We start from the raw sequence: 26,881 nt of genomic DNA on the forward strand, positions 1-26,881 counted from the left end.
GCAGCCTCAGGCAGTGCCAGCACAGCAAGGTGCACTTCACCTTGCCCCAAACAGGTGTGGTGCCTGCCAACGCGATGGCCGTGCGCCACCAGGCAATACTGTGTGGGAGAACTCCATGTATACTATTGCAGCACAACAGGGGGCATCGTGTGATATGATGGCTCAGGGCGTGGATAGGGTGGCCACTTCCATTCTCCCCCCTGAAAGGCAGGTGGAGCTGCAGCAGCAGGCAACAGAGTCCATCTGCCGCTCACACAGGGAGGACATGTTTGCGTCCAACAGGGACCGACGGGCTGGACTGGAGACTCTGCACACAGCCATATCTGCAGAGTCACAGGCCCACAGGGATGCCCTGAGGTTAGAAGACAGGTCCCTCAGAGATACTCTGGGTGCACTTGAGGTGTCCTAGAGTACAAGGTCAGAACAGCAGATGGAGCAGCTAACACGCACACTCTCAGCTGAACTCCAGGCAACCCGTGAGGAAATCCAGGCATCACGCAAGGCCTTGCAGGCAGAAATGCATGCTACCCGTGAAGTGCTGCATGGGGACCTCCGCACCATCATCCTGAAGAACCAAACCTTTCAGAACCGCATGCTTGCTGCCATGGAGGAGCATGCCAGGGCTTTGCGTGGTCTGCCTCTCATATCACGTGCACCTTCTAATGTACCACCAGAGGGTGATGACAGCGACGGCAGTTCTCCCACTGTAGGGTAGCTGTGCAGGCCATGAGCCCATGAAGGGTTTTTTTTTCTCAACATTCCGAATTGCAAATTAAAATTAGTATTTAATTAATTTATTATCTTTTTTTCTTCTTCTTTTTTCTATTTATTATTTTCATTTTATTTTCATTTTTAATTTGTTTTTTTATTTTCATTGATTTTTTTAATGTTAATTGTATTCTGATGTTTACTTTATTATTTTCATTTGTTTGGTTTACTTACTATTTTCTTTTTCTTTATTTAATTTGAATTTACTTTTTTGTTCATAACCATTTTCTTTCAGATTGTGAATTCATTTTACAGTGTGTTGCTTTGTGTGGCTCCCGCAGGCATCCACTGTGTATTCTAGCGGGGCACATGCAGGCTTGTCCTGTCTTTGTGTTAGAAACGTGGGTTCCTGACACACACGCCCATCCTGCTTCCCCTTTCCATGGGCTCGCAAAGGGTGTGACAAGTGACAGTAACTTACACAGAGGCATTGGGCTCCCATAAGTTGTGTGGGCAGTCTGTAGTCAAAACTTTGTATACATCCCTAGTGGGGATTGGTGTTGATTTCTCCACTGCATGGTTGAATTGTATATGGTATTACATACAGGACTTTTTGCATATTACATGTAGCTTCTTCATGTCTTAACAAGCCCGTCTCCATTGCAGATGCAGTTCATGTGGTATGCAGTACACTGCCACATTTGCCTACCAGCAACACACTGCAGTTGGAAGGGGTCTATGTGCTGCCTTTGTCAGGTTGTGACACTTGCACTACTTTCATTTTTTACTGTTATACGTTGCCACTGTTGGATCCTGTACTAATGTTTTGTCTTGCTGTTAAGTATTTGTTCATGTGTGCTGTTTTTTTTTCATTAGTGAGAGGAAATTGTCTATGGCCTGTTTCCATTTGGGACGGTGCACTTTGTGACACTTGTGTCATGTGTTGTGCACTTATTTGGTTGCTTCCACATAGCATGCCATGCCATGGTGTGTTGGGTAGCTAAAATGGGGTTAGGGAGGGGTTGGGTGACATGCCACTATTTGGTTGTAGTATTTTGCAAGGGGGTAGTCCTTCATGCTGCATGAATGTGCGCCTTTTACTGACACAGCATTGGGTGTGTTTAAGAAGCTAGGGATGCACACAATCTAGCACTTCCAGGTAAACAATCTCAGGGTGGTATGGTTGTGACAGTTGACTGTCCCTTTTGTCATCATCATAAATTGTCAGCTGGTATGTGCCATGCTTGTGTGCACTCCGCAGGGGTGGGATTTTAGGTGAAGAGATTTGCCACAAGCTGGGTACGGGCTGCCTCACCACGTGCCCTTTCACCTCCAATGCGCAGTGGCTGTGCATGTGGTTGGGGATGTGGGGGCACCACCATGTCCACCAGCACGTCCCGCCGGGTTGCAACGTTGTGCAGGACACATGCTGCCACTATGATCCTGCACACTAATGGGGGCGCATATAGCAGCTGCCAATCAGAGCGGTCAAGGGAGCGAAAGCGTGACTTTAGCACTCCGAATGTGTGCTCCACTAGGCCCCGGGTTGCAATATGGGCTGTGTTGTAGCTTACCTCGGGTGGTGTGGTGGGGTTCCATATTGGCGTCATCATGTAGGTGCTCAGAGGGTAGGCACTGTCCCCTGGGGAGGTGATAATGGTTGTCATTAGTTGGGTTTTCCCATTTCGCAGTGTCTGACATGCATGCATGTGCAGAGGCATTTGTACTCATCAATTAGAGATGTGTCGCCATGCCTCCCAGCTTCCAGGTCCCGGTGTAGGGTTGACATTCGGAATATGAAACTATCATGGCTGGACCCCGGATAGTTGGCATATACTTAAGTGATGATTCCCTTGGCATCACATACAACCTGCACGTTGATGGAATGCCAGTGCTTGCGGTTTCGATAGATGTGCTCAGTGGCCCTGGGAGGACATAGAGCCACATGAGTGCAATCAATGGCACCTACCACTTTGAGGAAGTGTTCCACCCTGTAAAAGTCCTGCATGAGGGCCTGCCTTTCTGGAGGTGTTCTGGGCATGCATATGTTCCTGCGGACTGATGGGCGTGCAGTCATGATCGCCAACACCTGGTGTAGGCAGCGTGACTGCGTGGCCTGTGAGACACCCCCAACTATGGGACTTGTCCGCTGAAATGACCCAGTTGCCAAGAAGTGCAGTACATTGAGCACCTTTTCCAAAGGGCTCCCTGACCAGTTCTAAGATTATTAGTGGTGGAAACCTGCACCTCCCATAGACCTGGTCATCAGGCATCCCAAAAAGCTGGCACTGGGTAAAAAAATGCGGGGCCTGGCTATCCTCCTCCTCCTGCGGTGTCCCATGACCACTGCTGCGAGGAACGGTATGTTCATCGTAGCGTATGAGCTTGTTTGTTGTTTGCGCACACTTTTATGCTGCACGGGGCCGCTTACGCCTGCTTCCTGCTGATGTACGTGTTTCCAGATTAGCGCGTCTTCCCTTGTTCGATTCCATGAATACGTGTTGTTAGCGCACATGTGGGCGTTGCGAGCATTTACCTCCGGTACTTCCCCCGTAACGCCCACATTTTCACGCATTGTTCCCCATTCCGCGTGTTCCACCCCATGTTCCACCCCCTTTTCTTGTGTGTGCTACACGTTGTGTGCTTTCGCTGTGCGCATTGCGCACAGTGTTTAGTGACGTGGGCGCCCATGTGTGCCACCCACGGGTTTGGCGCACATCCCAGGGTTTACACACGTAATGCATTCCATGAATCGACGAACGGCTGCGCGCGCAGCTTTAGCACGCATGCGCTGCGATTTTCATGCTTGCGCACCTCGTTTCGGCGCACATTTATTCCATGAATTACCCTGCTAGTGTTTAATGTGTGAAACATAGAGTAGAGGCAACAAATAAGCACTCTATATTTGTAGTTAAGGTTAGTGTTTAACTCAAGTTGTATCGTCATTGGCAGTCCAAATAGATATATTGGATTCACTAAGATACATGTTTAAGAGCATTTGGAGTAGGCGGCAAGTTACTGAGTAGTGTTTATATTGACACGTAATTGATGCCCGGGACGTCAGACGTTTCACGTGTGATGTCACTATTTGTATATTATGCTTAATTCCGCTAAATGGTGGCTGAGACACGCGGTAAGCGGCTTTTTGGATCTAGCAATATTTCAAACTAATTTCAAATTGCTAACTAAGTGAATGAGGTCGAATTCAATTTTAATCACATTATTTTCTGTTTTCTGTTATTTACGTCCTTGTCAATGTGAACCATGTTTTGTGTTTAACTTGTTGTACTGTACTACCCAATCTCTTTGATTTCATTTGTTCTTGATTATGTTTAATTGCATTTCTTTTTTGTTCAAATACACGTGACCGGATTTATATTTATAATGGGGTTTTGTCTATATCAACAACCTTGATGAAAACCTTTAGTGGTTGAAACAAGTGTTGGCTGTACTGTTGACTCACTTTATGGTTGATTTGTGAAATACACACTTGATTGAAGTAAACTTACTCTGTGAACTTTCTGACCGTTTGTGATTTGGACGATATTTCTCTGTTATTGATTATATAACCAATTTCTTGTTCGATGGGAGCACATTGAGGTCTAGACACATCTATGGCATTACCCTGTTGACTGTGGTCTTGGGGCCAGCACCACACTAGATACTAGACACTGTGCAGAACACAGTCCTTCTTAAAAGTAAGGAAATCAGCTTGAACCCTGGTAGGGCCTCATTATATCCAGTAGGTGGATTATCAGCCCGGTGTGGGTTACGTTGTGGCAGCCAACACAACCAGGGATCTACTATGTTCATCCTAATTTATGAACACCGTCCACCAAATAAACTGTATTCAAAACACACTAGGTGAACAGATCTCAATTATGCATAACTTGCTCTATTCTTACTGCACTGTCCCTCAAGAAGAACAACGTATCCCTTAGAGTAGGCGGAAGGCTATCCCTAAAACACAATGGTGGGCCACCTATCTAAAATGGATTGACAGAGAGATGACCCTATTACTAAACTATTAAAAAGAAATATGTCCTTATGCTGACATGATCATCGATATTTGAGAACCAAAGTGGTGTTTGAAACGTATCGGACACTCCCTTCCCCTGCACACCTTTGTGGTTTATGACAGCCAATATAGTGTTAAATGGATATTAATACATAGTATACATGATCATCAGTGGTTTAAAATATACACGAACAGGTTTCCTTGTCCAGTTCTTCTTTATACTTGGAAATGGAAAGCTTAACCCGTTTCAGGATTAGAGATTCCATTCGGCAGGTGCAGTATAGCAAGTCTGCAGAGTAACAGATATTTACAAATTCATATTAGTTTAACAAATTGAGGAATATATTTCCATTAAATGAAACAGAACATCTTATAAAGTATAACTGTAATAGTGTGGAGAACGCCAAAAGAGGCCATTTAGTACATTCCAAAAGGCTAATAATGAGTCATCCAAAATAAGATAACATGTTCTCAGTTGCAATTTGTGAAGTTCTTTTGCTGCTGGGGTGTATGCCACCCTATATCGATTGTCTTGCTTCTAGTAGTTGCATCACACACTGAACACATTTCACATGGTGAGTGACCAGAGCCCTCCCATGGGTTCCATGGTTCCCTTTGTGCTGAAGCACTGGTGTAATATTTCTCTGAATCATGTACCACCATTTCACAGATTTTACATTTGCGTTTGATTGCAAAATGTGGTCTCTCAATGGGGACTTTTCCTGTGTTCAAAAGGTTTGAGTGTTTATTTTTTATCTTGTGGAACAGGGGAGAGTAACAAAACACTGCTGTGAGTAACAAAAGACTGATGTGATCATGTCAGACCTACGTTCCTTCTGTTTTTGTTGTAAAGTTATTGCTCTCTGGATGTTAAGAGCTCTCTTGGAGGCTGGTTTTACAATTTTAGATGGATATCCTCTTCGTACAAGTTGTACCGTCAATGCTTTATCTTGGACTCTATAGTCCTGTGCATTAGAGCAAGAACTCCTATACCGTTGAAATTCCCCGGGAGATTCTCTTATAGCATTTTGGGATGGTGGTTGCTATATAGGAGGAGTGTATGCCTATCAGTATTTTATTTTATAGACCATGCTTGTCAATCTCAATGTGTAGATCAAAGAATTGAATGTTCTGGTCACTACATTCATGCATGAACTTCAAATGAGAATTTCCTTCATTTAGTCAAGTGCAGAATATGACCAACTCTGTTTTGTTACCATAAAAAATCATGAAGACATAGTCTATGTATCTTTTCCAAACTGCAATCTGTTGTGTAAAGTGGCTATATTCTGCATATATATGCGCTTGTTCAAAACTCAGCAACATAAATGTTGGCCGGGCTAGGGGCAAAAGTTGTAGCCTCACCACCCTCTACTCGCTCCTTGTAAGATGTTACTTACCTGCTTTCCAGAAGCAGTGCTCATTAGGGGTGGTGTTCTCTCTGGGTGGTGCTGACCCACATTCTTGACCTGGCTCTGTTTTGTGTGGTCGGGTTCCTCTTCAGGATTTCAGCCTTGGACAGGAAGGACACCAGAACGTCTTCTATGGCATGGCTTTGCTTCCTTCCTCAGTGGCTCAGAGCTGATTGGACTCCCTGTCTGCATTGAAGCAGGGGCTGCCTTATATCTCCACCCATCAAGGCGGCTGTGTAGCCCTTCTCCGTTCCTCCTGCGTGGAAGGGGCTCCCTCCTCTGCACAGCTGAGCAATTTAGCATTTCTCGCTCTCTGGCTGATTCTCTCTTCCTCTGTTGGTGTCCATGTGTCTTTATGTCTGTATATCCCAGGAATGGAATAGAATGGAAGCAGATATTTCATTGGTTCTGGTCATTATGAGCGATGGAATTTGCTGGCTTGTGTTGTTTCTAAGGGAAAGGTCCTCCAGATAATGAGTTGCATAATCCAGGATGACCAGTATATATTTGTTACCTAATTAAGAGCGTTTCAGGGCCCCACTATGTCCATTGTGATTCTCAAAAATGGTACATCCATAATCGGCAATGGTTGTAAAGGAGCTCCTGGTATGGGTGTAGCAGAAGTCTTCTAACAGATGTCACACTTATTTACATAGGTCTTAGCATTGGCGTATATGCCTGGCCAATAGTATTTGTTAAGGACTTCATCTTGAGTCTTGGTTACACCCTGATGGCCTGCTGTTAATTGTGAATAAGCCAATTCCATTACCACCCTCCTATGGCTCCTCAGTATAACCAGCTGGGTTTTCCAGGTGCCATCTCGCTCACTACAAACCCAATGTAATATACCATTTCTCTTGAAGTAAAAAGGCCCATTCTACTCCCAGTCCTGACCTTGAGAGGTAGCCCTTCCGAAGGCTTCTGCCAGGTTCTGGCCATTCCTTTGTGCAAATGCTAAGTCAGGCAAGGTAGTGGTATCATCCATTCAGTTTGGGCAGGTGGGGTCAGGTTTTTGTCATCTCCCCCAAAGTCTACGGAGCCCCAAGAGGTTTGGGACAGATTGCCTACTTCCTGCTACTTCCTGTAAATCAGGGCTCATTGCTTTTTCAAGCAATATAAGGTTGAGTTCCTGAATTGTGTAGCGCTACTTGAATCTCCCCTTGATAATCGAGCTCTATAGCCCAAGCTGCGACATCAAGAGCATCTAACCAAGCTAAGTCAGAATTGGCTGGCAGACTAAGATAACCACCTTGAGGAGGGGAGAGGCTCAGCCCAGTGTGAAAGATCCTCCTTTCCCTTATCAGGATTTCTATTCCAAAATCAAATCAAATAGACTGGGAATTGATCTTTCCTGGGAGATTAGTGTTATGATTTAGGCATCTCCCTAACATGGGTCCAAAACACGTATCAGGTTGTTCAAATCCTACTGCTGACACCACCTGTGGTAGGTAAGAGATAGGAGATGGACAAAAGGACATGTTTGAACAAAAGACTATTATTAAAAAGAAAGAATTCCTCTTCTAAATGCTACTTCTAAGGTTAATTCCCTACCCTACAAAACAATAAACGGGTTTTCATCAGAATGTCTTTTTTATGAGCAAGCACTAACCTGGACTTGATGCATGCCTGGGATGCTCTGAGATTAACCTCAAAGGGTCTGGTGCAAAGTAGGAGAAATACATCTCCTGAAAGCACCGCTGCCCGAAGGAAAAAACAGGCAGCAGAACTCCCAAATGAGCACTTCAAGGGGAACCCTCATGAGGGGATAAAGCCTTGAAGATGGTATGTTGCAGCAAATGGAATAAAGTAGTCCAATGAAGTAAGGAAGAGGAGAAGGCAAGGCACACTGGAGAAGGAAGAACCAGGGAACAGGAGCGCTGTGGAATGAGCACCAGGAAGGAGCAGGGTAGAAAGCAGCAGGAGAACAATTTGGAAGGTAGTACAGCGTCAAGGTGCTCACCAGAGGAAAGCGATGCACCTCCCAGTTGAGGGTCCATTTTACTTATGCGTGTGGACACAATTAGAGCTCCCACTGCCAGCGACCATGGAGGCCACCATCTTGGAAGTGGCACATTGTGTTAAACGTTGCCTACGTGGCCTTGGGAAGGTACCATCTTGCGGTTGGCTTTGGTAGTGCTGGAGAGTGCAGGAAAAGTGCCACCATTTCCATAGAGACCAAGAACGCAGGGCGGCGGTGAGTACATGATAGTCTTGCAAACAAACCTATTACCTCTGTCCAAACCTATACTATCCTAACCTATGTCCTACCTCTATGAAAAGAAAAAGAATAACATAAGTGTACAGGAGGGTCCTTTTCCATCGATCAAGCTTTCTGGCACCTGTGAATTCTGACTCAGGGACAGGAACAAAGGAACAGATGCCCGGATGATTTTTCACAGCAGTCTTTTATTAGCTAGGGTTATAAGACATTTCTGGACAATCACACACAGTCATTCTGCCTTCCCCTGCTTATATAGGCTTATTTGGATGATGCAACATGCTCATGCAAATTACTAGTTTGCTTGATCATATATCTGATAGGTCCGTTTAGCCAGAGAAAAGCCCTCCCTGTTTTTTGATTGGATGGCGCATCTGCTGCCCACCAAGCCCACATTAGTTCATTGTTGGCAAACACTTGCTGTTTGACACATAGACTAATAGGCTTATTTTAAACCTGGCTGAAGACAATTACACATTCTTCATCTTTTGCCAAGAACAAATTTAATCACATCCCTGTCAATCTCTTATCTGCTTCTCGAGGCCTTGCCAAGTTTGATTTGCCCTTGTACCGTGGAAAAATGAATAAGTTCAATTATTTGACGTCAAGTTATGCAGCTGGTCTCTCCATATTGGTAGCTTCCCTTGCCTTTATCTGACTTCATCATCAAATGTGTCTGCGTTTCCTGCCAAGTCCCAAGATTAATCTCCCAGAAATAGTTATCTCACAGCGTGATGCTGACTAAGACCTTCTACTGTATCAGCATGAGTCAGGGTTCTTTCACACCTTCCCTAAAGCTAGACACCATTTTGTGCCTTGGGCATCCATTTGAAAATATATCCCTGTCTGCCTACTGTGCTACCCTATGGTGAGTCATTATTTCATTCTTACTTTTTATCTCCTTTTCATATTATACTTTTACATAGTCATGATATATGTGTGATACATAAAGCACCCTTCACTTCCTTGGTCATTTTAACCAAGATACTGCAGTGCTATGTACACTTTTTACCATTTTTATAAGAGGGGCTATAACCTTGATTTCTGGTATAATAGAATCATTGATCTGCCTATCATGTTATCTGCACTCTGTTGAAGGGGCTGAGGGGCACCGCTCTTCATAAGCCTTAGTTCAGGCTAGAATGTACTCCCCTTTAGCTAACGTAGTGGTCACTGGTTATTTAACACTCACAAAAGACGACTCAAAATATTTTCCAGGGCTTAACATGTCATAATAGTGCACAAAAAGAAAAATGTCTCTCAGTTTTCCTTTTGGCCAAAACAGTGACCTTGTCAGACAGTTTCAACAGTTCCTCTTGTATCCCGTCTATCAGGAGGTAATCTTCTTAGAGTAACAGGTTCTCCTGAACTGGGTCAGTCGGTATTCCCACAAACAAAAGTCTCTCTCTCCCCTCATCAGGTATTTCTATTTTCTATCTCTCATGCTTCTTTAGCCCTGCATTGGTTGTCGCTTCTATCAACCCCTCATGGGGTATTTGTATTCTCAGCGCTAGGTGGGCTACAGTATTCTCTAATCCTATTTTGATGTTTTGTTTCCTCATCCTCTCGTGGGGTCTGCACATTCTCAGATCTGCATTAGCTAAGGGTCTTTTCGACCCTGCTTTGCCACTCGGTTCTTTTCCCCTCTTGTGAGTTAGGCAAATTCTCAGCCAGATGTGGCTACAGGTCTGTTCAACCCTGCTTTGTTTCTCACTTCGTTCCCCCTATCGTGTGGTAGGCGAATTCTCAGTCCGGCATGGGCTACAGGCCCGCTCAGCTCTGTTTTGCTTCCCATCTCATGGTTAGGTGAATTCTCAGCATGGAATGGGCTATATTGTAGCCTCAGTACCCTCCATTCACTCCTTGTAGGATGCCACATACCTGCCTTCATGTGGCGATGCTCTTTAGAGGACGTGGACTCTCTGGCCAGTGGAGACCTATGTTCTTAACTTAGCTCTAGTCTGTGTGGTTGGGTCCCTCACATGCCTTCTTCCCCTCCGGGATTTCAGTGTCAGACAGGTAGGATGCCAGTACGTCATCTATGCTGTGACTCTTCTATCTTCCCCGGCGGCTCCGAGCTTGTTGGGCTCCCTGCTTCTGTCAAAGTGGCAGCATTCCGCATGCTGCCTTGGGTCTACACCCACCACGCTAGCTGCATGGCTCTTCTGTTCTGTTCCTAGTGCGAGGGGGGCACCCTCCTCTAGTACAGCTGTGCAAGCCAGCATTTCTCACTTTCTGACTGATTATCTCTTCCGATGTTGGAGTCTAAGTGTCTTTATGACCCTCCCTGGAATGGAAGGGGAAATTTTGTTGGTTCTGGTCTTTATGAAAGACTGGCAACAAATACATGTCACAACCTATTCCATCCACTTTAAAAGGACCCTGTACATGATTGCCCTGTTCAACTCCCATTTAACCAACAAACACCTAGGACTTTGAAGTCAAGGGAGGTGGAATAAAACCCTGGCTTTTGCATTCATTGCCCCCAAAGGTGGCGGGGTTTCACCCCCAGGGGACCCAGCTTGCCCTGTCCCCTGGGGTGGGTATTGTGCAGTGGGTTCACCTCCCTAGCACCAAAGGGTGTGGCTCCCTATGGGAAGAAGGGACCATTTTCCTGGATTCCTCACAGGTCAGAAGCTCAGAAGCTGTGGAACATTATCCCAAAACATATTTGCAACAATAGTGACCATCTGGATTTTAGATGCCACATAAAAACATACATGTTTCCTGACTAGGGCTTTAGGAATCTCCACCCAACCTGCCAGACTAGTGTGTATTATAAGGAAGTGACATACACTTAAATTAATGTTAAGTGCATTTAATGCAAGAGCCCCTGAGTGGTTGCACTCCCTGTCAAGCAACAGATCATCTGCCAACTCCATCATCATTCTCAAAGTTACATCACAACAACTCCCCTCCAGAGGTGAACAAAGAAAGGGAAAGAGAGAAGATAACAAAAAGACAAAACAGGGGTAAACTATACTGATGGAAAACGACACAATGAATAATAAACATAGTCACTCTTGAAATTTGGAGCAACTCTCCTATTTCTCAAGACCATCCTTCTGGCAGGAAAAGGATCACCACTACTCTCCATCATGGTATTCGTGGATAGTCCATAGTTATGAATCTGCTCTTGACCTTTGAAATCACAAGACAGCACACTTGGTTTGTTAAGTTCTCCAGAATATGTGACATCATCACATGACCACCTTTTTCCGTCCTCCAAAACCACTGACTTCTCCGATGCTTTCCTTTTAACAATTTCCAGGGTTCTTTTACACACACCCAATCTCCTTCATTAAATTTACTTTTCCTTACATGTTTAGTATGGTCAGAATATTCTTTATATCTTTCTTGTTTCTTTTTTACTCTCCTCATGATTCTCTCAATGTCTATTCTTTTACATCTTTTTGTTGGTAGCCATGGTGGTCTTAACCTGTTAGACGCTACTCTCCCTCTCATCATGACAAACAGTTCTTCAGTTGTAGAATGAGGAATCATTCTATACGCATGTAATGCCTCCTTTAGTGTATCCCTCCATGTTAACGAATTGGCCACAGCTAGTTGTATTATATTCTTTAAAAAATCATTCATGCACTCCACTAACCCATTGGCCATCAGATGATAAATTGAAATGACTTTGTGTTCAATGGCCCTATCCTTTAAAAAGGCTTGCATCTCCTCTGACACGAGGGATTTCATACCTTCCTAGATTCCCTTCATGTGCCAAATCCATGATTCTTTTCCTTAATGTTACAGGGGTAATTATTCGATTTCCTCTGAAAAACACCCTGCAGTTTCTGCAATTTCATTCTCAATTTGTGCGTATTCTCTCAAAGCATGATCAACCTTTCCCCATCCTTTTTGTACGGCTTGGCATAGTAAACTTTGCTCAGGGTCTTCTGCGGATGCTCGGCCCACTCTTATTTTGATATTCCCAGTTCAACCTGTGCAATAATGCATTCCATGTCCTTCACATCAATAAACTCCTCATTTTGTTCTCTGTTATCCCAAGGCAATCTAGAGAAACAATCTGCAATGACATTCATCTTTCCAGGCATGTACACTATCTTCACATTAAATTGCATTATGCCACGGATCCACCTGTGGATCCTAGGGGACACTATGTGCAGATTCTTGGAATTCAAAATGTGCATCAACGGCTTGTGGTCAGTCTTGAGAGTTACTGGTAGACCCCATATTAGACTTCTAAAATGTTCCAGAATCCATCTCACCCCAAGGGCTTCCTTTTCTATGGTTAAGTAGTTTAGTTCTGCTGCTCTCAGTACATGTGAAGCAAAAGCAATCGGTACTATACTATTCTCCTGGACTTGTTCCTAAACACCACCCAGGCCAACATTACTTGCATCAACTGTAATTACGATGGGGTGAGCTGTTGAACATGTGTAATGTTGGTGCACTGTTTATGCTCTTCTTAATGTTTTCTAGTTCATCTTGTCACTCTTCAGACCACACAGACTTTGTTGACTTTTTCATGAGCTCTCTCGTGTGCTGTGCTCTCTATGTAAAGTGTGGTATGAATTTTGAATAGTACTCTGCTAGCCCAAGGAAACTGGGCAGTTGGTCTTTATTTTGGGCAGGCATGTTTGATATTGTTTCCACCAGATTTCTCTTTGAACTGATACCTTCGTAATTTATGAAAATGTACCAAATACGTCACTTCTCTCAACTTGATCTTACATTTATCCATTTTAAGTGTGAGACCTTTTTCTTTTATGACTTGTAGATCTCCCAACAATTTGGCATTGTGTTCCTTCTCCGTTATGCAAATCAACAAGGGGGGTCCTGGGAGACCCTCTGCCAGACATTAGTCCTGGTTACGAGAGACTTACCCAGAGTCTTTAGCTCACTATCTTTCACAGAGAAGAAATATCCCAAACATATCAGTCTTTGTCCTACCCTGGGGCAGTCCAGCACTGAAATGCTAGGCAATTCTCCTCTGAACAAGAGTACCAACAGAAACCCGAGACACGTGTTTCAGTCTGTTTGGACCTCATCAGTAGGGTGGATCTGTGCCTCTCTAAGAAATTTCTTCTCTGTGAAAGATAGTGAGCTAAAGACTCTGGGTAAGTCTCTCGTAACCAGGACTAATGTCTGGCAGAGGGACTCCCAGGACCCCCCTTGTTAATCTGCATATTCAAGTAACTTTGGGTCTCACCCAAAGTTACTAGGGGAATCCAGACGTGGACCCCTTGCTCACTATTCTTAGAGAGGCACAGATCCACCCTACTGATGAGGTCCAACCAGACCGAAACACGTGTCTGGGGTTTCTGTTGGTACTCTTGTTCAGAGGAGAATTGCTTAGCATTTCGGTGCTGGACTGCCCCAGGACAGGACAAAGACTGATATGTTTGGGATATTTCTTCTCTGTGAAAGATAGTGAGCTAAAGACTCTGGGTAAGTCTCTCGTAACCAGGACTAATGTCTGGCAGAGGGACTCCCAGGACCCCCCTTGTTAATCTGCCTTCTCCGTTATGGTCACAATCAGGATATCATCTTTGAAATAATATACACCATCAAGACCCCCAAACAATTGTTGCACTCGTCTCTGAAAAACTGCAGCAGCAGATGCTAAGCCGAAAGGCATGCATCTATATCTGAAAGCCCCAGGGGAGTGACAAATGATGTTTAATATTTTGATCCTTCGTCCAGAACTATATGATGGTATGCTGATGATAAGTCAAGTGTATTAAAGTATTTGGCAGGTTTCATGGTTGTCAGCATTTCACCTATATTCAGTAGGGGTGTCTATCAATCCAAATGGTGGCATTGAGATCCTGAAGGTCAACACACACTCGTATGGAATTATCTGGTTTGCTTACAATTACAATTGTGGATAACCACTCAGGGGAATCAATGGACTCTATAATCTTCTGTTCACATAGTTTCATCAATTTCTTCTGCAGTGCATCTCTCTTTCCCAACAGAATGTTTCTCACTCTGTGTGCAATGGGCTTGGCACTTTTCTTCAAAATGATCCTATGTTTGAAACCCTTGAGCTTCCCAATGTTTTAATTGAATACTAAGGGTGATCTTTTTGCTACCCCTTCATTGGTATTAAAATCCTCATTAGACACATATAATATTGAAATACTCTCTCCTGTGTATCTTTATTTGAAGAGCTGCCTGTTCTTCCCATCCTACCACCGACAATCTATTTTCTGCCACAAACAACTTGCAGTACGTCTCTCTGCCCTCAAAGTTGAGATGAACCCATTTATAACCAATGATGTTGATAGGACGTTTGCCGTATCCCGTGGCCCTTACATTGGTTTTCCTCAAATCTTCACATGGCCCATTCGACTCTTTGGTGAACATTAGGAGGTCTACTTTTGTATATGGCAAACCTGTGTCCACCATCACTTGTATGGGTATTTTATGTATATACATGCACACCCATGGGCCTCTCTTTCCTCCTGAGGTGATCGTCAGGATTTGTCTTTCCTCTTTGGAATCCAACACATACAATAAGCTGCTTGGGCCCCAAATTTCTTCCAAAGCTCTAATATTGGCATTAGTGGTGCGGTTACTTTCTTCATATGATCTACCATTAGGACCCATTCTTCCCCTTCCTCTGCCAGTCCTACAAACATTTCCAAAATGTCCAATATTTCCACACTTGAAACACTCTGCTGCATACGCTGGGCATTCTCTGTCACCATTTGAGTGTCTACCTCAACCACATTTGTGGCAACTCCATTGCATACTAATGTCTCTTTCTCTTCTATGTTTTTCAGGAGGTCTCATTTTTTCAGTCACTGTGTACATCTTTCTTATCAATGCTATTATGGCCTCTTCTCATCATCATCTTATTCTACTTATACACTCTTGATCTCTGTTGCATCTTGTTTGTTTAGAACTGTCTTCATGCATCTAATCTATCTCCCAATTGCATAGCCCTGGCGATCTCCAACACTTGTCTAAAGTGGGGTCTTTGGCCTGCCATAATCTTTGCTAAATGTGGGAATCTGCAGTATGGAGCAACAATTGATCTCTTAAGTATTCTTCTGCAACTCCTGTAAACTTGTACCAGGACTAGCAAAAAAGGGGCAAGGAGCAGGAGCGTTCTGTATTGTTTAGTTCGCTTTTTACTGTGTTTTACTCGCTGGTCACTGTATTTTGCTCACTGTTCACTGTTCACATTTTTTTTTAAATGTTCATTGTACAAATTCTCATGGTGTATAACTGAGTTCTTGATCATGTTAAGTGTGGTGAGGCTTTTTTATTTAATCTATTATGGTGTTTATAATGTTTGCTAAAGCCCCTGATGAACTATGGGTCCTTGTTATTCTGTTGATTTCTTGAGGAATAGTGTGTACCAATAAACAATTGCATTGCCATGCTGGTCCTTGCAACGGCGTGGCTCTGTAACACTGAAAATGCTCACTTCAGTCCGTATTGTGTTGCCATATTAACATTTGACAGAATGAATTGCAGGCAAGATGGCCGTCACATTTGTATAGGCCTTTGAAGTCCTTTCCTCTAACATTTCTAGAGATGAAAGTTACACGCGTGCTGGGCCCTGTAATTGAATGATGCCCCTTTGTTTTTATCTGGTGGGTGTCCTCCCGTTAGCTTGATAATATATTTGTTCCGGCCTGCCCACGCTGTGCCGTGTACTTGCGGTTGATACGCTGACTGTGATTTTTCTTGTTCACACTTTCTTGTTGCGGTAGGTGCAGCCTTTTGCCTTGTTCAGTTTGTGTTTGTGGGGCCTCCGGTAGTGGTCCGCTCTCTTTCTGGAGGCTCTTGCTTCCTTGTCATCAATTATTTTGTAGTATAGTTAAATGACATACACGTAGATTAAGGTTAAGTGCATTTAATGCAAGAGACCCCAAGTGGGTGTACTCCCTGTCAAGCAACGGATCATCCTCCGACTCCTGCGTTGTTCTGGAACCGCAGGTGGTTCGAGAACCACGTCAGAGTTACATCACAACACATACCGGTAGAGTTTTCATATATGTTGGCACTATGATGCCCGTGCTGGGACATAGGTTTGCACTCTGGAAATACAAATAACATGCAAGGGCCCTGATTACGAGTTTGGCAATAAAAATGGTGGCAAGTTCACCATATATAATTACTGTTACCACCAATGTATATGGTGCAATTACCACTGTATTATGAGGTGGGGGACATCTAAGAATCCACCTTGCGGAAATGGTAATACTGCCAAAATCCAACAGTGAGTGGTAATCCTGCCTATTTTCAACAGAATTACCATTACCGCCATCAAAAATGGAGGAATTAACAAATAGTAATTACAGCAAAAATCGGTGGAATTACAGCCAGGCTGATCAGCCTCTCCTTGAAAAGGGGAAACTGATCGATGGCCATTTTGAAAAACACAATCCATTGAATATCTCCATTTGCAGCAGCCACCCATTGAAACAAAATTTACCAGCCAAGTCAGGGGACAAATCAAAATCCTGTGTCCCAGTGGCTAATGCAGATGCATTTTATGGGAAAAGTAGCAGGAAGACCACAAGTCCTCCATCTGGTCAGAGGTCCGTGACAAGGTGATGGCACTGGGGACTGTGTCCAGAAGGGTGGAGGACATAAAAAAAGATGGAATGACCTGAAGGCCAGGGTTCACAGTCTCCTTGCTCCTAAAGCACAAGGCCTCTGCTGCTCATCAACCTGCTGACTATGGGGCTGAAAATAAAATGTACGATGTTCACATCAATGAGCAGGCAACCTGCCAGCTCACACTGAAGAACACTTGACGAGCAGTGAGAGGGCACTGTAACATATAAGTGGCCACATGGAACAACTCTCCTGTGCATGGGCATACAGCATCAACCTCACCCAAAGAGGCATAAGCAAAAATGTAATGCAATGGGTCAGAAAGACATATGTGGAGTATATGCTACCTGTCCACACACAACAAACAAGTCTCATGAAGGGCTGTAGGGATGCTGCACACATCAGTACAGCGCCTACACAATAAAATGCTGCAACCAGCCTCAACGCTATGATCACCCTCGGGGGCCATTACACAATCCCTTCAGGGCCATGGCACCCACTGCATTCAGTCAGTCAATATGCACTGACCAGTTGCATGGTGTAAAGCTATCAAATCCCTGGCGTCACATGTGAAAGACCCCCACTCTTCCCCAAAAGAACTGTATTGGGTAGGTAAGCTAAGAACAATGCTGTCTAGGTTCTGTCATATGCTGAAAGTGAAGACCTAAAGGCAAGATTCCCTCTCTATCTAATCTGCTTCAGGGACTTCCTAGGCTGTCCCTACACCATCCACAGGTTAGCAATCTAAAGGGATAATGGATTGTGTCGTACACACACTCAGCCTGATTCAGTCTCGTTTCTATTAAGCCCAATTATTCCTCTCCCTCTCACTACCAGATGTTCTTCTATCTCGATTCTCCTCCTTCCAATTGCACCCACCTCACACTCTGTCTACTCCCTGTGTCTTCCTTCTGTGTCCCTCTGATGTATCTCACTCCTACTAGGTCTTGCCCACCACAGTTTGATGTTATTACTTTTGCTGCAATACTTCTATTCCCTGTGCCACACCACTACTTCCTCCTTTAATTTACTGATTCCTCCTCCACACTATTTCTCCCTATTCCACACTACTGCTACCATTCCACTCCACCTCCTACTCAAGCACCCTCCTTTTACGGACACAATCACTTCATATTCACCCTCTATACTTCCTCTCTCAACCACACTCTATATCCTTTCACACACACTCACAACACAGTACCACTTGCACTTACTAATCAATACCTCAGCTGCTCCAGGAATCCCCTCCATATTGTGCTTTGCCATTCTTCTTCTTCCTAGTCTCTTGGTCTGTCACCTCCTGTGACTTCGCCCGAACAACCCGCTACTTCCTGGGATCTCTTTTAACCCCATCCATGTTGTATGGTTGGTTACCTGGCCCTTGTCAACCTGACCCTGTGTTCCCACTCCCGGGTGTTCCATACAGAAAGGTTTTTAAATACCCAGATAAGCCCAATCCCCTTTTCCCATGCGCTGGCACTGCAGTATGGCGATGGCAGATCGGAATGTGTAATGTCCAAGTTCGCGTTAGGGGGGCTTGGTCCTGGCTCCCTCGTGGTAAGTATATTCTGGGTGTGGGTCTCGGCCCCTGGTTTCAGTCCCTGGTAGCCTAGTGAGCTAGCTGTGGCCCTGTGGTTGCCGCTGCCAATGCTGGGATCGGTGTATGGTGGGTTTCCCAGCCACGCAGGACCTGAAGGCTCCTCGCTGCCCTCTCCCCTTTTTCGCCGGTTCTTGCATGTGACATCTAGGAACAAGAGGCAAAATCTGGCAAGCAGTTGTCTTAGGTGGTACGGTGTGATGTAAATGAGTACTGCCCAGAGGTAAGTTGGCACTTGTTGAGGACAGAACCTGGGGCCCTCTCAACTACCACCATCCAGCTCTGGGTAAGGCTGGCACTGGATTACTCCCTGCTGGGCCCAAGGCTGAGAGGAGTTCCCACTCTGAGGACCATCATTCCCAGTATATGAAATGGCAGCAACAGTGTACCTTGCTTACACTGGTCCAAGCAGCAGGTATTCTTAAACAAAGGCTTTGTATACAGGGTGGGCAGTGAAAGAGGAACACATATTCTGAGCAAACAATTAAACAAATGAGGTACTTTCTGAACTCCCAGGAGTCACAAAGTCAAGCCAGCTAACCAGATATCAGAGTTTGAACACAAAGCTGAGCACAGGTTTAGATTGAGGCCCAATATCCTAACAAACCTATAGCGCCATTGCATAAAGCACTGACCTTGTGGGGTGGAGACACTTTTGAACACAGAAACCAGCATTTCTCAAAGGCACCCTGCACCCACACTCTCCTCCCACCTCCCTAACTCACCAGGGTTCATACAGAGACCCACAATGCTTACAGTTACAGTGAATACATTACGGCCTTACTTCAAACAGCAGTGAATACAAAGTAAAGGGGGCACGCATTTAAATAGGTCGTGTAACACCATTAACAATTCTGTTGGCACCTCCCATTTGGATGAAAAATTCACAACACGTGGTAGATAAAAGCTCCGAAATTACAGCCGACCATGCAACGTCCTAAAAATGGGGAAAGCAGGACAGTACCAGGAACACTCTTGAACTCAATGGGATAAAGGAGACGTGCCACCTACTATTGAATGTGGGCACTGCTGGAAAGAATTTAAACCAATATAGGCCTCCTGGGCAGGACCGGTGCAAGCACTAGGCAAACTAGTTGGCTGTCTAGGGTGCTGGCCAGCAGGGGGTGCCTAAAAGCAGGTTTTTCACTCTGCTTTCATGAATTACAAAAGCAATGTAAACCAATTTGAATTAAAGTAGCTGCATGATGTCCTCCTGCAATTATAGGTGTCTTGCAGCAAAAAATAGAGCTTGTATTTCTGGGAGTCTCTAACATGGCAGTGGAAGCAGGGCTGATGCCTATTGACACATGTTTTTGAGCAGCACAGTACATGGCCTGGCTCAAATAACAAACGGAGGCTTGGAAGGAAGACGTGTCAATGGAGAAAATGTGCTCAGGACCTGAGCACTCACACCAGGGCATGTGGGGCTGAATGACTGTCTGTATCGAGTGGGGAAGCGTGAGACGAGGGATTGTGCGGTGTGTGGGCTGCCTGAGACTGTGGGACATTTTCTGCTTAGATGTCAGAGAGATGTTGAGGATAGAGAATTGATGAGGGTTCGGTTATCTGCACTGGGTGTGGCTGAGCTGAGTGGGAAGGCTTTGCTGGGAGGTGACGGGGTGAGAGGCAGGAGGAGGAACAGTGTGATGTTGGATTTTGTGAGGCAGACGGGGCGGTGGGAGGAGTTGTGAGTTTATGTGAGACAAGTATTGATTGGTGGGTCTGGTGCACGTCATCCTTTAGGATGGGGAAGCGCCTGCGTGGGTCCGCCCACGCACCCGATAATTAAGAAGAAGAAGAAGAAGAAGAAGCACTGACACCAAGTAGATCAGGAGTCATGGTAGAACCCTTCTGGAACTTCTGTCGGCAGAGCAAGTGCCAGGCGAGGTACACCTAACAGGTAGGAACAGGGGGAGATGGGGTGAGTATAGGGGCCACATGCAAATCCAGCAATAAGGACTGAAAGTACCTTATCCACAGAATCTCAGAATAGGCCACAGTATGCTGTGCATGCAACACATTTACTTGATCGAAGTAACGTTTTAGCAATGCTGCAAAGGCTTACTCGGAGTACTGATCACACAATTGGTTTGCTGCTGTGTTTGCTCTCAAGCGGAAATTAATGCATATTTATTCATGAAACTTTGAAACTACTTCATGAATAAATAGACTTTGTTTTAGGCACACATGTTATTTGAAAGTTGAAATTGTTTGAATCTGAGTGAATTCCCAGCTGCAAGCATTATCTAGCATTTCTTGGAACGTTAACAAATTAAAGCTGTCCAATTAATTTGGGATTTCTTTCAAAGCAATACTGAACCCTCCTAGTCAGGTCTGGCTATCTCTGCCCATATACTTATATCCAGTGGAAGTTATAAATGCCAGACAAGCATGCTGTCTGGGAATATATACATGTTGAGGGTAAATGCGAAGAATGCAGCCCATCAACGTTTTATGTGGGTCTTCTGATGTTAAAATACTTGTCAAACATCGAAATTATAGTGAAAATTATTAAACAAATTAAACATTTTGGAAAATCATACTAACAATTTGTTGGTGGAAAAATAGTCTGACCCTCCAAATTGTTGTCAATTAAAAGCAGGGCATGAGCAGCTAACATGCCACTTGGGGTGCCAGTGAACATAGAGGATGGTGATGTCACTTTGCCTGCAATGCACTTGCTCTCCAAAGGGACACATGTGATCCAGCCAATCTGCACGACCCTGTAGTGCTCTCTGGGTGCCCTTCCCAAACCCAGATTGGCCAGTGGACAAACTGGGCAGACTTAGGAGTGGACACTTTCTGCAATGGGCAGTGTGTGTGTGTGTGTGTGTGTGTGTGTGGAGGCAGGGGGTGTTGTACAGGCCAGCAGCAGCTGTGCTTACCACCCCATCTTCTTCAACTAGCTCTTTCACTCCCACACAAGTAAGTCTGATACTGAGCTATTGATGAGTGCAAAAAGCAGGCAAGTTTGCACAGTGCACCCTCTGGACCTGACCCAATTCCCAGTCAGCACATGGTAATTGGGAAACGCTGCTGATTGGGGTAGAGGGACACATGGAGGCTCTATAACCCACACCGTACCTACTCTTTGCAAGTGAGGCTTGCACTGCCAGAGCCTATGCTGTGCAATTTATCTATTGAGGGAGCCGGCCCTGGCTCTGACCATGCTGCACCTGCACCAGTTTTGGAGAAAAACCAGCACATGCTGAACATGCACCAGTATGTGAGGGAAGCTTGCACCAATCCTGTTTGTGCTATAAATGTACCACTTCGAGTGGAGTGTGCACAGGCCCTTGCAAACAGTTTTTCTGCCAATTCTGTACTTGTGCATATTTGTGAGGGAAACTTACACTGGCCGTGGCATGTTGTGTAGGTACCCGTTATCACAGCCCGTGTTGTATCGGTTTGTGAGAGACTCTTGCAGATAATGGGCCTCATTAAAGTTTGCCGGTCCGGTAACTAAGGTACTGGTAAGCTTGCCGGTACCATAGTTACCAGACCAGCAAACTACGAGTTCTGCTTGTGGGTGCTTACCTCCGCCGGCACCAGCGAGCAGAGCATGTCATTCTGAATGGTGCCGTTGCATCCGACCTCCCCATTCGCATTGAGCCCTATTTGGCTCAATTGGGAAAGGGGAGCATTTCATTCCAGCGCCCGCGAATGGGCAATTACCGGGTCCGGCAGGGCCGTAATGACCCCGTAATTGCCCATTCATGGGTGGCGGAAATTTTTACAAGTTTGGCGGCAGCCTGACGGTTTTACCAGCAAGGCTATCGCCAAACTTATAATGAGGCCCAATGTATCTGTGACCATGTACATAATGTATCTGCTTACGAGGAAAGCTTGCATGGGTCTACACATGATTTTCATGTACCCATTTTTTAGAGAAACATGTAATAGACTTGTCCTTGCTGTACTTGTACCCGCTCGTGATGGAAACATGCACTGTCCTGTCCACTCCATACCTGTGCTAGTTTGTGAGAAGCGCTTGCATTGACTTTTTTTGTGAGGCAACTTACACTTGAACATGTTCAACTGTTTGTGAGAGAAGTTTGTTGTTGTTGTATAAATGATGTATCTATTTGAGATGGAATCTTGCACTAGCCCTCTCCATGCTATTGTGGGGTAGACCGACACCTTCAGACCGTCGGGCCATTGCGCTTCTACAGGGGCTTGCTGACAACAATACCATGCCCAATGGGTGCGAGGATTCCCCTCGAACAATGAAATGTCATTATCCACTGAGCATAACGTGCACTATCTTTTACACTCAGGTAACTGTGACATCCTCAACAAATTATTTATTTATTTACCAGATCTTGGAACTGACAAGTTGTTAAGATTACAATTCTAGATACACAACAGCTCTATGGTAATAATTTAATATTTAATATAGTTGTAACAGTGGTTCTCTGTTTTACACACTCACTCAGCCAGGCCGTTCCTGGTCACTAATGCATACAGGGATAAATGAGAGAAGCAACATATCCTGCTTATAATAAACATATCAGAAGATTGATATTTATCAATGGACGCAAACCTTGCTGCCCCTCAAGACAGCAGGAGAATAATGCATCAGTGTGTGTAAAAATAGATTTATTACAATATCGTATCCTGTGATAGTCTCACTAGACATACCAAAGATCACCAATAAAACATTTCTCCAATAAACATTCACCAATCCACCCACTTGTCAGGGTAGGTGGGTTCTTTTAAAACTCAGATGGAACATACCATTTGATTCAAAGCATGGGATATCAATAAAATACCACAATTCTCTGAAGACCTTCAATGGTGCAAACTCAATCAGAATGGAATGCACACACAATGGTGCAAACTCTGAATTCACTTCTTGGAGTGATACATTCTTTCTTAATTCTATGTATGCATAGATGGTAAGGGCAAAATCATAAATCAAAACTTGATACTTGCTGGAAGCTAATGTGATGAATCCTGTGGATCCTTCACTAAACCCCTGCCTAAAGTCTCCTACCAGGTGACGAGGGAAAGGCCGACGCTTCCCGACCCTGACCTTGGGAGTGGTGTACTGCGGAAGGATCACCTGGGAGGAGATAATTCCCAGGGTGGTGTGGAGATCCTGTGGGATGAGACACTGTATTTATCTCTAAAAGGGAAGGACCTTTTAAAGGTACCAAGACATGTAATGGCCTATTGTCGTTATGATTTGTCTGAACCATGCATTAAACCTGTTGATCTGGCTAAAACTGGTGTGACCTATTTAAATAGACTGTTTGACACTTCCAAAGTCAAAAATCCCACTTACTCCCAGAGGTACAATGACAGGAATCCTATAAATAATGGCTTAAATGAACTTCCTTATCCTTTTCAAATAAACCCTTGTAACCTTTCCCTGAATGCATCATTTAAGAGCAATAAATATGCATTTAAAGTAAAAAGCTGATAAGAAAACCTAATTCTGTTGGTTGGGACTACAAGTGCCTTAATCCCCTAAATACTGGGACGAAGAAGCGGGCCCAAGAACAATGTTGCAGGAGTAGTTAACTTATTAAGCATATTGACCCACACCTGAAGGAAGCAGATAGGCTTAAAAGGCCCCCTCAGGTACAAGCCATTAGATGGAGTTGGAGCTGGAATAGTCGCAGCAGCAGCAGAGCAAGAGCATTTTGTTGGCACTCCAAGCAGAAGTGGTGGAAAGAAGGGATGCCATGACTATGAACAAGCAGATTTCAGCTGCCTGTCCTGAGAAGGTCCTGTTCCCCCAAAATCAGAAGTGCAGAGTTTGCAGAGCGGAAAGCGTGAAGGAAGACTTCTTTTGCAATGTGATCCTCATTGCAAAGATTGCAAGCTAGAAGCGTTCCGGGGACCATGGGTGAAAGTTGGTGTACAGCCAAGGGTCCAAGGGGCGAGAGGAGCTCCATGACTGTGTGGCGGGGACAAAGACACCTTCACCGAGTAAGGGAGTGTGTCCAAACAAAGCCAGAAGCAGTTCAAGTCCTGCAGCATGCAAATGGAGCAATACAGAAACCGGTGAGTATTACTGAGCATTCTGAACCCTTGCGCCAATAAAGGCAGGCAACTGCAGCCAAGCAGCATCACTCGCGTATGAGTGAGAGAAGTAGTAAACCGACTGTTGATTGTCAGACAGTGGGAAGTTACAAAAGTAGCACTTGCGTGTGAGTAAACTTCTTCCATAGCATTTGTATAAGTGTAAAACACTCTAAACCACGTTGATTGACCAGAGATAAAGAAGACCTCGAGTTCTTCCCTTTTCTTCTTATGGGTCTTGCTCCGCCCCGGCGTAATGTCATCACCTGTTGTCAATGGCTCATTGGTATTCCTCATGCCTCCTGTGCGCCACCTCATCTCAGTACCAAGAAAGTCAGCAATTGTCATGCTTTCGGTGTTCTTCGATGTTCTTCTTCGTCCTAGTACCTTCTATCTTAATTGTACTCCTGGCATCACAGAAGTACATTGGTTTACTATCAAAATAGTGGTTGGCAATTGAGGGGAGGGGCTAAGTCATGTGAGGGAGTGACGCTATGTAACATGTTGTACACAAGGTGATTGTCCTTATCCCCAGAGGGGCAGTCCCTCCCATGAGATCCTCCTTCATTCTACCACCCCTAGGGGGGCCATTGTGTAGAGGCCGCACATCCATTGGGGAGAAGTGACGATACCTAGTTAATTATCACAGTTCACTGTTCATTTTCCATTGATTTTGTATTGAGTAACATGCAAATAAAAAAAAGGCTTTAGCAGGCTAAAGGGATAGTGTTCTGTAAGTGTTCAGGATAGTAATCAGAATTAGGGGAAAGTTTATGAATGGTGTTAGGGTGATTGTGGAGGTTTTATTAAAGGTGTGGGTCATTGTTAGGGTTATAGCCATGTACTTTTGTGTATTTGAAAATCGCTTTTTTTGCGACCTTACTACCGGCAACATTTTCACACTTTCCATTGATTGTATGGAATGACTTTTTGCCGGCTACATTTTCACATGACTACATTTTGCTGGGGACATTTTCACATAGAAGCCATAGCCTCAGAGCCTGTACTCTGGGCATGCCGTCAAACCGCCCTGGCCTCCAGCAGCGTCACCAGCAGCATGTCCACCTGCAATCAACCAACGCCAGCTTTGTAATGCTGGTAAAGTGGGGTTTACAGGGCGATCCATCTAGTGGACTCCTATGGAAAAGCTCAAAGCCGTTCTGGGGAAAGAAGCGAAGGCAAGAACCCTATGACTTTGTAAATAATATTCTCTCTGCATCAGCAGCAGCCCTTTCCATTTTGCAAACAAAAGCAAAGGGCTTTTGTTTAATGTAAACGAAATCCTTCCACCTTTCCTGGAAGGCCTTTCCAAAAAAGGTATCGTTTTCCTTCTGCACATTGCGGTGCTCGTTATACATGTTTAGAAAGAGCAGCGGATTCGCGATTTTATTAAACAAAAGAAAACAGCAATTGAAAATAAACATCTTTTTATCTTTCACAGAACGACTCCCCTAATTATATGGCAGAATGCTTGTCACCCTTGTTTATGAAGAGCAACAGGCTCAACATTTTATCAACAAATACTTCAGGCCGCTCTTAATATAATCAAAAGAAAAAGACTTCTCCATTACATAACATATTCTTAGTTTTGTCTGGAGAATCTGTTGCAAAGGTTTCTATTCCATGCACAAGTTGCTCAGCCTGGCCTTTTTTTGTTAATGACTAAGTTACACACTACTCATATATAATACGTGCATACTTTGCATTTATATTTGTTTCAAGGTATATAGTACCTTACTCCATACTTCTAACAGCTATATAAATGAATAGCCAAGCTAGTTTAGAACACACTTCATTTTTAAAAGCATTCACATTCTAGATGGGATGTTGTTTGTTCTGTGCATCTAGTGCTCTAACGCTGGCTAGAAGAATTCTAAGTGCTACAAGCTGAATATGGTATCAACTAACTCAATTGTACTGGGCCCCAGCCTCAAGTGCAGCTTTTTCTAAACCTGCGGCTGTTAGTCTGTGCCCAGATGGAGTGGTCTGGATAAAGATACATGACAGTGGGGCTCATTAGGGGTCAGGCAGTAACCCTGCCGGTGCTACCGGCGGGTTGCCACCGGACTTGTAATATTTTACAGGTGCATGACTTCCTGGTGCCACCAGCTCATTACGATTCCGGCAGCCCGGGAAGTCAGACACCAGCATATTATAAGTCCCCATTCCCATAGCGTCCTATGGGACACTATGGGAGTGGGGATAGGGGAGCCTGAGCACCATTAGCAACGTGACGGTGCTTCCGTCAAGAGTCTGCCTACCGTGTCTGCAGCGCCCGGCAGGGCAGACCTGTTGGGCACATCGGCCACGGCAGGCAGGCTCAGAGTTTGCCGATCTGGAAACAAGGG

The sequence above is a fragment of the Ambystoma mexicanum genome, chromosome 2q, assembly GCF_040938575.1.
Source record: "Ambystoma mexicanum isolate Mex_15411 chromosome 2q, UKY_AmexF1_1, whole genome shotgun sequence".
In the NCBI taxonomy this organism is placed as follows: Eukaryota; Metazoa; Chordata; class Amphibia; order Caudata; family Ambystomatidae; genus Ambystoma; species Ambystoma mexicanum.